Genomic DNA, 13,393 nt, shown 5'->3' on the forward strand with positions numbered 1-13,393 from the left:
ACAGACATATTCAAAGGGGAAGAGAAGTAATTAGAAGGAGGACGAAGGAGGGCATGCGGGCCCGGCCAGCTGTTCGACCACTGGAACTGGTGAAAGCATGGGTCTCCGCTGATGGCCTGCCTGGAGAACACATGGGATGACACCCTAAGTTTAACTGGGTGACCCACAGCACTGGTGAGACCCCTGGCTAAAGACGGCCGGCACGCACTGGATAGAAGACCTGCGGATAAGGCCAGAAACGCATGTGGGGCCCACAAAGACAAAAGGAAAAATGCATGCCAGACAGGAAACCGAGGCCACACAGTCACAGTTGGTCTATAGGTGCGTCTAGAGAGCGCCAGAAGAGGGCAGTGGAGTACTCTCTTCCTCGCGCACTGGCCGTTACTGAACTCCATAGCCTAGCCATGGAGAAGGCTACTAAAAAATGAGAAATAACGACAGGCGATCGAATGAATGGCTTCCAGGGAACTGATTTAGAGGTGCAGGGGCAACCGCATCTAGAGAACATGCACCCCACTCCTACACTTCAAGATGTGATGCAGGCAATTGTGGCGTCATGGGAAGCTTTGAAGCAGAATATAGATGCCATGAGCACAGATCTGGGACTTCCACGCTACGATCATAGACACTTGGTGGAACGAGTGGCCGCGACAGAAAGGGAACTATCGGCGACGACTCCTGCGATAACTGTGGCCAGCAATAGATGGAACGAAGCAGAAAGACGGCTGAAGGTACTGGATGCTAGAGCAGAAGATGCTGAAAATAGACCCCGCCGCAACAACAACCGAATAGTGGGCCTCCCGGAGAAAATAGAGCAAAATTATTTGAAGGGCTACTTGGAGGCATAAATCACTGAGGAATTAGTCCCAGAGGGGCTTTCCCCATTCTTTGCTTTAGAAACAGCGCATCGGGTGCCAATTAGAGCACCCCCTCCAGGAGCACCACCACGCACAATATTGGCAAAATTACTTCATTTTAGTGATCTTGATCTTATCCTGCGGTGCGTCCACCAGAACGACAATCTGGTAACTGAAAACCATAAAGTGCGCATATTCCCTAACTTTTCTAAAGAAGTACAACGGGCGGACTTCAGCACAGCGAAAAAGAAGCTGCGAGACCTAGAATTGGAATATTCGATGTAGTTTCCAGCCTGGCTCAGAGTGATCACCCCAACAGGAGTACGCTTCAGAAGAGGGGTGGTCCTGGTCAGAGTGCTAGCCTGGACTGCGCCCCAGTGAGGAGCAACATGCTGGGAAGAGGAAACGCCGTGTACGATCCTGGAGGAGGGGAGGATCCGTAGTGAGGGGATCTCCTACATCGGAGGAAGTGCAGCAAGAAAAACCAAAAGCGGTTAAAGAGGTGGCCCTTTATCAGTGGGAAGAAACTTAGGGGGCGTGCACTGCCACCACCAAGCATCAACGCAAGTTCAGACTTAGACAATGACTCGAAAATATCCCTACTCTCTAACGAGGGCCTACCTGTGGTGACCCACCGCTCAGCTGAGGATCTTATATAACAAGATGGATTGATTATGAGAGTGGTAATAAAATACTTGCTAGGGTGACATACATTTGTCAATTATTTTCCCAAAGAGCTGAGCTCAGGGTTTTTTTTCTAAAATCCTAGACATGTCCCCGGGATGGAGGGCTACAAGATATTGCAAGCAAAATTATGTCAGCAGCTGGGTGGGGGGCTGGATTTTTTGAGAGCCAACAGCTGTCTGGATGCCTCCCGGAAACGTTTTCTACTGAGATAGAACTGTTGCTTAGTTTGACGTCTGGTTGGGGGGACTGTTTCTTTCAGTCCTGGGGAATGGGAGTTGGGTTGTTCATTACTCAGATTTAGTTGGGGAATGCTGGGATTTACTGCTGGTGTGGAAAAGGTCGAAAATACATGTTGAGCTGAAGAGGGGAGTTTTGCATACCCTACTATGGAAGGTGGAGTAGAATGACCACTGCCTGATCCAAATGCTATACCCCTCATGGAGCAACAAAAAAGTTATGAGATAATCTCCTGGAATGTCAGGTGAATACATATGTTGGCTAAATGATATAAGGTGTTTTCATACCTACAGAGACAAGGGTGGACATTGCATTCCTGCAAGAAGCGCATATGACTGCCAAAGAGGGCGTGGCCTTGTAGAATCGCTGGCGAGGGCAACTGTACATTCTCGGCTTTTGCACAGGGAGTTCTAATATGGATTCAGGCAAGCATGCCTTTTTCACTGGTGCACGCAGATGTGGACCCAGATGGGAGATATGTTGCGGTGATGAGCAGAATGGATGGACAGGACATTTCAATGATTTATATTTTCAGCCCCAATGAATACCAGTCCCGCTTCTTTGACCAATTGTCTACTCATTTACCTCATATGTTAATGAGCAGGGTAGTTTTGGGGGGAGATTTAAATTGCGTACTGGATCCTGAGATGGATCGGTCTCATCCCCCCTTGATGGACTCACCTGCGCGCTGAGCGGTGAAGGCGCTGGCAGAATGGCAGGATCACTGGGGACTCCGGGATACCTGGCGCACACTTCACCCCCTAGAAAGGGACTACTCCTTATTTCCAGCATGCATGAGCTTCATGTCTGCTTATATTTTTTCCTATGCTCCCCAGAAATCCACATAAAAATAGTGGGGGTTGAATATCTTGCCCGCATACTATCAGATATTAACCCAGTGCTGCTTAGATTGTCCTGGGGAAAACCACTCTCGCCGATACCAAGCTGGCAACTGAACCCATAGATGCTGGATGATCCCCCCCTTTCAGGAAAAGACAAGGCAGCAAATAGTGCATTCTTTTGATGAAAATGAGGGCACGCCTCAGACTCTGAAAAAGAGAGGGAAACGTTCAAGGTGGTGACTAGAGGACATTGCATTTCGGAGAGGGTTGGGGTTCGCTCCACCTTGCTAAAGGACATTAGAGATGCAGAAATTAAACTATGATCTTTAGAGTGGGATAGACCAGGCCATCCAGAGCCGGAACCGCGACTGCAGGAGGTCAGGGAGCAAGTAGCGGAGCACACAAAACAGCTCTGCTCCTTCGTTTATAAGGCTTTTTTTGCACAGCAACATAATGAAGGGGATCTGGCGAGTAAACCTTTGGCTTGGCTTGCGAATCCAGCACGAAGGGGCTCCCTACTAGTGAAAATAAACTCAAGCTCTGGGACCCCCCTGGAAACCCAAGAAGAAATAAATGCCTACTTTGCTGCTTTTTACCGCACCTTATACCATAGCAGACCTTTACCTGACCCCACCCTACAAACTAGATTTTTGCAAGACACCACTGTTCCATGCCTGGGCGGTGATGACACTGGGGGAAGAGATAACTGTGCCCGAAGTACTGGGGGTCATTAAGAAAATGGCCCATGGTAAAGTTCCAGAATCAGATGGATTACCCATTGAATTTTATAGTATTTACTCAACCGAATTGGCTCCGAGACTCATGAAGATGTTTAACTAGGCATATGCCCTAGGCCACCTACCACCCACTAGCAGAGAAGCAGTGATTATCCTGCTGCTTAAGCCAGTAAAAGAGGCCTCAGAAGTGGCAGCGTACTGGCAGCTCTCCATGCTGAATTTCGACTATAAGATTTATGCCCCAATTAATCTGCCCCCATCAATCAGGTTTTATTCCCAAATGCAACATAGCAGCTAACATTAGACACCTCATGGCTATCGTAGCGGATACCTTATATGACCGAACAACTGCTGGTATATTATCGATAGACATTGAAAAGATGTTTGATAGCCTTGAGTGGGACTACCTCAACGAAGTCATAACTCATATGGGACTCAGGCAGAGATTTGTGGCCTGGACAAAGCTCTTATATTCTAGCCCCACAGCCAGGGTGCGAACGGGGCAGACTATCTCTGAGGGCTTTGGTGTAGAGCAAGGTACAAGACAGGGGTGTCCACTATCCCCCTTGCTCTTCACCATCTCCATGGAGCCCTTGGCAGTGTTAGCCAGGTGGGGAGCTCACTCTGAGGGAATTCTGGAGGGGAAGTCTTACAGCATATTGCATTATACGCTGACGATCTGCTATTGTTCCTACAGGACACGGAGATAGATCTACGGTGGGCGCAATCCCTGTTGGACCACTTTGCAGAGGTCTCTGGATTTAACGTAAATTGGTCCAAAACTAAATTTTTGTTATTGAGGAAAGTGAGATCCAAGTTGTCTAGCCCAGGAATTTAGAGGTGGAGCCCCATTGTTTATCGTACCTGGGGGTCAAGATATATTGAGCTGCTCAGGACATGTCTGAGGGTAATTACTATGGGCTAGGCCTTCGTTCCCTGAAGACTTCTATAGCCTTTTGGCAGACGCTGCCCATTTCAGCGATGGGCAGAGATGCACTCTTAAAAATGGTGGCGCTACCGCACTTGTTGTACCTCGTCACCACACTCCCTCTATGGGTTCCCCAATACTATTTTGAAGAGCTAACCTCACTTAGTACGGCATTTTTATGGGACAGGGGGCGGTGGTGAGTGGCATATACGACACTCCAGCGACCAGTACGGCAGGGAGGACTAGCAGCTCCGGACTTTGAATTGGACTATTGGGCAGCTCAGCTGCAGTGGCTGGCCAGATGGATAACAAGTAGGCAGCAACAAGATGGGGCCACAGATGGGTTTGATTGGTTCCGACTCGCAAAATGGAAATGCGACTCTCAAATAGGAAGGGGTGTTCCCTTCCTAGTTGCGACTCGCACCTTGATGCAGAATTGCTTTGTGACCGCGAAAGCGGTTGCAAAGCAATTTGCAGTTAGTACCCACGCGAAGTGGGTGCTAACTCATTCACAAAAGGGAAGGGGTCCCCACGGGACCCCTACCCCTTTGTGAATGTCACCCAAAAAAATTTTTCAGAGAAGGCAGTGGTCCAATGGACCACTGCCTTCTCTGAAAAAACGATACTATGGTTTCATTTTTTATTTTGTATTGCAACTCGTTTTCCGTTAAGGAAAACGGGCTGCAATACAAAAAAAAATGCTTTATTGAAAAAGCAGTCACAGACATGGTGGTCTGCTGTCTCCAGCAGGCCAAAATCCCTGTGAGTGCAGGGAATCACAAGGGGGTCGCCAATTACGACCCATCTCATTAATATTAATGAGGTGGGTCTTGCGACCCCCTTGCGATTCGCAGAAGGTGTCTGAGACACCATTCTGTATATGATATTGCAAATCGGAATTTGCGAGTCACACCGATTCGCAAAATCATTTCTTGCTACATCTGGCCCTAGGACTACTGTTGCACCACACCAACGGGGGAAGGGAGGTAGTGCCAATTGGTCTACCCCAAGAATAGGCAAGCAGAAATGCAAAGCACTGATACTGATGCTAGATGCAGATATTGCAAATTTGCAGAAATGCTATTGAAATATTGTGCTCTGATGGGAGAATATGGCCATAACTTGTGTCATCAAGATCGAGGGGGGACCTGTTGACCATTTGAATGTTTTTATTCAAAACTCAATAAAGTCTGTTAAAAAAAAAAACATAGTGTGAACGTGTGCTTTATCAGTTCTATTAACATAACTTTAACATGACAAGTAAGTTATGTAAGTATGTTTGCACTCATTACAACCTATTCATATTTTCAATCTTTTCTCCATGCACACTGATAGTTAGCTTCGCTTACAGACTGAGCAATTAAACTGTCTGGCACTGTTCTCCTCACATGGAGTCTTGTATGTTTTTATCTGTTGCTATTGATCAGTGATTATGCTTTTTTTTAATATATCACTGTGTGAATCCTGCACTCTTAGCTGGAACTTATTCAATTGCACTGGTCCACCAATCCTCAAATTGGTTTAATGCAGGTGTACAGCTATTATCTTTTTTCTACATTCAGTAGGGATCTATCTAGTAATCACAGTGGAATGCATTCCTGAAGATGGTCTCGTTAATTAAGTACACAAGAACCAAAACATTGACCATGATTCTGCTTCTTACTCCAATTAATTCAACTCGGGAAATAACCCAATCCTTAACTGGTGTATTCAACTATATGGACTATTCTCTTTTCAAGAGAGAATTATCATAAATTTATCAAAGATTGTATTCCAAATTCATGAACACGCCTTTTGTTATCTGTACATGATGAATGTATGATTTTTGCTAGTTTAATGTACCCCATGTTGATTTATTTTTCAGATTTGTTTAGAATTCATGTAACAAACACTTCTATTCTTGTACACATCTTTTGTTTGTTTTATTTGATTTCACTATTTACTTGGATATTGATTGAGGTATGCAATAATCGTAAATGCCATTTTGTATAGACATATGAATAAATGTACAAATAATTTCTTAATATACACATAAATGATTGTGATGACGTAATTGGTTGCCCTTCTTCTTCTTACTGCTCCCTCACTACTAGCATTCCAGAACTACACTGAAATCCTATCACCAGAAACCTTGAATGCATTAACTCTGACACATTATCTGCAATACCAACATATCTTGAATTATGTCACTAAATGTAAAGTTAATGTTAATTGGGTTTGCGTCATGCACAACCTGCTATTGGTATGGTATTGAAGTACCCTTTGGTAGACCGAGGCATGACTGTCTAAACATTTACAAGCAAACCTGGGATTTGATTTGACTTTTTTAAGGCATGCAGTCTGCAGGCTATGTCAGATGTAATGACAATGCACGAGTGCTCTACGAGCCATTTCTCATCATATATATGTACACACCACACCCAATTTTTGTGAATTGCTGCTCTATGTTGTATTATTATGTCCATTGTTAAATATCAGTCCTCAGAATGCATAATAATTCAACATGGTTTGTTTATCATGCTGTTTTAATCACAGTGGACATTAGCACGCAATAGTCTATGAAAATTACTTTTACTACACTGTATTTCACAAAGTTGAAAATATTTTGGTTAATTATGAAAAAAAAAAAATTTTTATTATTAAATGAGTCAAATGCAATAATTTTATCGATGATAAATTCATGTTTTGTCCCTAAGATAGCAAATTTTTGTGACGCATTAGGTCAAAATATATATTATAGAAATCACTTAAAAACAAATGTAATATATATGTATGTGTGTGTTTTAGTCATAGATAAATCAGACATAAAATATACATTTTAAAACGTATCTTTACAATAAAAAAAAACATTGTTATGCATCTTCACCCATATAAAGCCAACGCCCACCATTTTATCACCTCCTCTCAGGTGACTATTCTGAAAGGAGGACACGCTGCGATGGAATATGAGCACACTAAAGTGCCATCTACCTTAAAATCTGTGTACGTACAAAAGTATAAACACCAAAACCCTGAAAAACAATAAATGATAAACTGATTACTTTCCATTTTAATATTTTTTTCTGTTTAAGATAAACCATCAATAAGACCAATTTCAAAATACAATTGGGGACAATTCTGTCAAAACAAAAAACAGCAAGAAATTTAAGGGTAAATATTTAAAATGTATATGGGTGAGTTGATAAGTCAATGAACATCTAATTTTCTCCTCTCCTTTTTCAAGGTATCCATAAAGTCATCATAAATAAGTTACAATATTTTATATTTCAGATTATTACTTATAGTCCAAAAGGATATCTTGTTTTGTATTAGAAAAAACAGGCTCTTACAGCTGTGGCTAAAGATTTAAAAAGAAAACTAATTGTTGTCTGTGAATTAAATGTTAGCATTAACATACTAACCACAAACTACTAAGAAAATACACTTTTTTCTCATCAGCCATCAGATACCTAATCTAAACACTGGGGTATTAAGAGAACACAAAAAGATCACTTTAAGCATACAATTGCATGTTTTTTTGTAATAGAAACCAATAAAATGCATATACCGAACTCATTTCAAGATGACTGAAGATAACTGAGTAACACAACACAAGCTCTAAAAAATATTGTAGCAAAAAATAAAATAAACATTCGTAAAACAAAAATTACTTTAGTAAAAACAATAGATTACTTATTTGTACTATCTTCTATTTTTACAGTGGAGAACATGCCAGAGCTCACTTTTCTTTTATCAAAAAGGGGGAAACAAATTGTTGAAACATGAAGGGGACCTTCATTGTAAAGACAGGCATACCGAACACTGGGCTCATAGAAGGTGTATGAATTATTTCTCTACTTATGATACTCTGGGTATTTATATTGAATGTAACACACAGTATAACCATGCTGCCACTACAACAGAGAGAGGTGAGAGAAAGGCTACAGCAAATACAATCTCCAGCAAAAACATCCAATGTGCCCTGTAGTACGGGAGGTATCTAAAACCATTGCTATTCATTTTGCCAGAGATATGCCTGTGATTCCAAATTTAAAATGACTAATTAGCAGAAAAAGACAGACAAGTAATGTTATTTCCCCCCAACCTCAAATCTTTAGCAACATTAGCATCCCTCAGCTGCAAACTGAAACATAACCATGAACCTCTCCTTATGTAAGAGAGTAAAACCCTCTTAAAAACACTCATTTTTGCTACCTTGCATAACTTTCCTGCTCTAGAGAAAAGAGTCATTTGGATGATGGATGGTACTTTTAAATTAACTCCATATCTTTTTGCTCAAATTTACACTATTCAGAGTAGCATAAACAATAATACTATGCCACTAATATGTGCATTACTATTGGATAAACAATCAGCAACATACAGAATTTCTGAAAGGTATTAAGGAAAAGAAACAAATACTATAAGTCCTGAGAAAACAATAATTGGTTTTGAATTGGCTATTATTTCTACAGTTAAAACAGTTGTACCCAGAAACACAAATCCAAGGATGTTTGATTTTCTCATGCTGTTTGGAAAACAATACAAAAACCATCCTTGGAAGCTGACTACGTGCCCAATAGTAGGTTACAATTTGGGATTTTAAAAAAAACTAAGCACATTAGCTTTTGTCCTTCCTGCACACATAGATGACTTCTACAAAGCTATAATCCAACCTAAATATGTATATTTCTTTACAAAATGAATGTTTGGCACCTTTACTAAAATACTTTGTGGAAACGGATTGGCCAACTAAACAGGTCCAGTCACGGAAGGATGGCAGAATTCCATGTTGAATGGTGGACTAATTATCTAGCTCAATTATAATTGCTCATGGGAAGCTGCCATGTGCTTATGCTGTGTTGCCCTGATGTGATGTATTCCGTTTTGTTGGTCATATGCTTCTCCTGATTCTCTGACCCTCAACGTTGTCTTTTTTCTTTTTTTTCCTCTACATCTCCTTGTTTCCCTCATTTTCTGTCATTCTCGCCCCCCACTGCTCTTGGCCTGCCATATATGGTATTGTTTTTCTGAACTGTAGCTTTTTTGTTCTTGAATTAGTTTGAAAAATGATAAATAAAGCTTTTAAAAAATCCATCCTCAATGCTATTATTTCCTGGAAATGTTAAACAAAGGAGCATAGTTGCCAGGAAATGAGAGAAAGACAATCTTTTGCAACTAGTCTGCACCCAAGAATTAGTATAAAAAATAATAATAAAAAAAACAAAGGAAATGAAAGAAATAGTCCTTTCATAGGTTCAACAAGTTGGAATTTTCAGTGGTACAGACTACTTAAAAAATATTGCCTTCATACCTCACTACTAACAAGAAACTAAGAAATTATTAAACCATAATACAACTTTACTATCCTGTCTAGAAAACTATTGTTACAATTGTACACGTTTGTAAAATAAAAATTCACTTGTGGTGCATCTGGAACACTGGCTGACAGGAATGCACTTATGCCTCAGCTGCACATGGATCCTTGTCCAGCACAGACTTTTTCTTTTCTGCCTCAGACCTTCTACAGACCCTCTCCCGGGGATCTCGGACCATGCCCTGATGGTGCTTCACTCTGGGGCAACGTGTGATACAGCAACTTAATGCCTGACTTCTTACTGACGAACACTTCTCTTATTAGTTTTCTGAGGAATTGAAAGTATTTCTGGACCATAACAAAGGCATTGTGGTCTAACCCGGGACTCTGTGGGGGGAATGCAAGGCAACAATGAGAGGTGTCGCCCCCTCTCGTGCCAGGGGGAAGGACTATAAGTGAGTGGTCTGAATTACAGATCTAAAAGCCTACGTCCTGGAGAGGGAGGACCTGAATACCTATACAGACTTGATGAAACGCCAATTGGCGATCGATAGGTCGTCCGACCAGCAATTACTCCTAGAGGAATCCCGCAGAGGATGAATGGAATCCATTCAGAGTGTGTATGAATGAAGGGACAAGTCCAGTAAACTTGTGCACTGGCTGGCCACAAGGGAGCTAAGTCTAGTGTGGTCCCCCGCATAGTGGACAGGGTTAGGCAAGTAGTGGAAGATTCAAAGGGGATTGCAGTGGTCTTAGCCCAATATTCTGAAGAGCTCTACACAGAAAGGGTATGCCCAGACTGTGAATCCACCGCCCCGTTAGTCTCTAGGATCTTCTGCTGTTCTTCTGATGAAAGTGGAGAGTACAGCACTGGATTATGCATTCATATATGAGTAACTGGGAGATGCTGTCTCACACCTCAACTCCGAGAAGACACCTGGCCTGCATGGGTTTCCAGTGGAATACTACCAGCGTCTTCACCTGGAGATCCTTCCCCCATCCTTGACTTATTCACGGAGGCAATTGACCAAGGCCACTTCCCATCAGAAATCGGCCTGGCCACTCTTGTCATCCTGCCCAGACTGGAGTGACCCCCACACTACTGTACCTCATACAGGCCCATTTCTCTCATTAATACAGAGGCTAAACTCTATGCTAAACGCCTTGCTAATCACCTTCTGTGATAATACCTCAACTGGTCCATCCAGACAAATGTGCGTTTATCCGTCGTTGGAGTACAAGTTACTGCATCCGGAGGATACACTTGGCACTAGTCCGAGTTAAATCGCTCATGGGGAGGCAGCGGCTATGTTGTTGATAGACTTTGAAAAAGTGTTTGACTTGGTGCACTGGGCCTTCCTCAATGAGACGCTCACCAGTATTGGGCTTTGTGCCAAATTCCTGGTTCACACACGGGAACTCTATGCATTCCCACAAGCTCAGGTGTGCATAAACGGGGGGTTCTGCCTCCTAAATTCATGATTTAGTGGGCACCCAGCCAGGGTTGCCCTCTGTCCCCCCACTACTTGTGCTGACAATTGAACCACTAGTGGTCTAGTTCCGCTGTGATGCCCAGGTATGGGGTTTCAACTGCGGTCTAGTGACGGGAGACCTGATGGCTATATATGCAGGTGATGTCTTGTTGTTCCTCTTGTGTCTGGCTAAGGCAGGACGCTGCCTGCTTCATAGCTTCTGACCTGCAAGTGAACTGGGAAAAATGCCTCCTGGTACCCACACAGGGAAACAGCTGTGATGAAACCGGACACCTGGGGATTCCCAACAACAGATTTAGGGCCCTATTATGAGTTTGGCAGTCCAAGGACCGCCTAATCCAAGGTGGCGGTCAGACTACGGCACTCCTGGTGGTCCGACTGCCAGATTACAACCAAGGAGGTCGGACCGCTAGGCGACCACCGCCATGGATTCTGGTGGGGTGGCAGCAGTCGGAGTTCTGATCAGCCACGGCAGTGCTGAATTCAGCACCGCAGTGCGGATCACAAGTCCCCTTTCCGACAGCCTTTTCATAGTGGGGACCCTGCCATTAAAAGACTGGTGGGAAGGCAGTACTGGGGGCCACAGGGGGGGCCCTGCATTGCCCACGATCATGTCATGCACATTGCAGGGGCACCCTGCCCAGCACCCTCGGAATGGGCACTGTCTGCTATAGCAGACAGTGCACATTCTGCATGTGCTGGGGGCACTCTCTGTTCAATGCTGTAGGAAAATGCCACTGTTGGCATGGTCACCCCCACCTTTTGCCTAGTGTTGATGCCAGCTTTGATTGGAAGTGTGCTGGGACCCTGCTAACCAGGCCCCAGCACCAGTGTTCTTTCCCTAAAACTGTACCTTTGTTTCCACAATTGGCACAGCCCTGGCACACAGTTAAGTCCCTTGAAAAAGTTACCCATGGTACCAAGGGCCCTGTGGCCAGGGAAGGTCTTTAAGGGCTGCAGCATGTATTATGCCACCCTCATGGACACCTCACTCAGTACATGCACACTGCTTTGCAGCTTGTGTGTGCTAGTGGGGAGAAAAGACAAAGTGGACATGGCACTTCCCTCAGAGTGCCATGCCCACAAACTACTGCCTGTGGCATAGGTAGTCACCCCTCCAGCAGGTCTTACAGCCCTAAGGCAGGGTGCACTATACCACAGGGAGGGCATAGCTACATGAGCACTATGCCCCTACAGTGTCTAAGTCAGTTCTTAGACTGTAAGTGCAGGGTAGCCATACTGAGTGTATGGCTGGGAATTTGTCAATACGAACTCCAGAGCACCATAATGGCTACACTGAATACTGGGAAGTTTGGTATCAAACTTCTCAGCACAATAAACGCACACTGATGCCAGTGTGGGATTTATTGAAAAATGCACACAGAGGGCATCTTAGAGATGCCCCCTGTATGTTAGCCCAACTGCTAGTGCAAGGCTGACTGGTCTGTGCCAGCCTGCAACTTCCAGACGAGTTTCTGACCACATAGGGTGAGTGCCTTTGTGCACTTTGTGGTCAGAAACAAAGCCTGTCGTGAGTGGCGGTGCGTCACACCTCCCCCTGCAGGAACTGTAACACTGGCGGTGAGCCTCACAAGCCTGGTGTCACAGTACCCCATTCACTCCATCTAGTGGAGATGCCCGCCCCCTGGAAGAGCTCCCGCTTTTGGCGGCAAGTCCAGAGGGTTAATAAGAAAAACAAGGAGGAGTCACCCCCTCAGCCAAGACCACCTCTAAGATGTCCAGAGCTGAAGTGACCTCTTCCTTGAGAAATCCTCCATCTCGCTTTGGAGGATTAGGACCAATAGGGATAGGGGTGTGCACCCCTCCCCAGAGGGAGAGGGCACAATGAGGGTGTAGCCACCCTCAGGAACAGTAGCCATTGGCTACTGCCCTCTGACCCTAACACCCCCCTACATTTAGTATTTAGGGGCGACCCTGAACCCAACTCTTCAGATTCCTGATGAACTCAAGAAAGAAGAAGGCTGCTGAGCTGAAAACCCCACAGAGAAGAGAAGGAGACACCAACTGACTCCGCCCCAGGCTACTGCCCCATTCCCTGCTTCGAAAATCTACAAGAAAAGAAGCAACGAGTGCAGCAGGACAAGCGACCCCTGAAAAGCCTCCAGGGGACTGCCTGCATCACTGAAAACGCAGGAAACTCCCATGGACAGCAGACCTGTCCAAAAAGAAGACAAATAAAACATCTTTGGAGGGACTCTCACCGCACTCCAGAAGCGTGAGTCCAACTACTCTGCACCAGATGCCCCCAGCCCGTGTCCAGAGAAACCAACTGAGGGTGTGGTTTTTGTGCCTACT

Source organism: Pleurodeles waltl, chromosome 8 (genome assembly GCF_031143425.1).
Source record: "Pleurodeles waltl isolate 20211129_DDA chromosome 8, aPleWal1.hap1.20221129, whole genome shotgun sequence".
NCBI classification, from domain to species: domain Eukaryota; kingdom Metazoa; phylum Chordata; class Amphibia; order Caudata; family Salamandridae; genus Pleurodeles; species Pleurodeles waltl.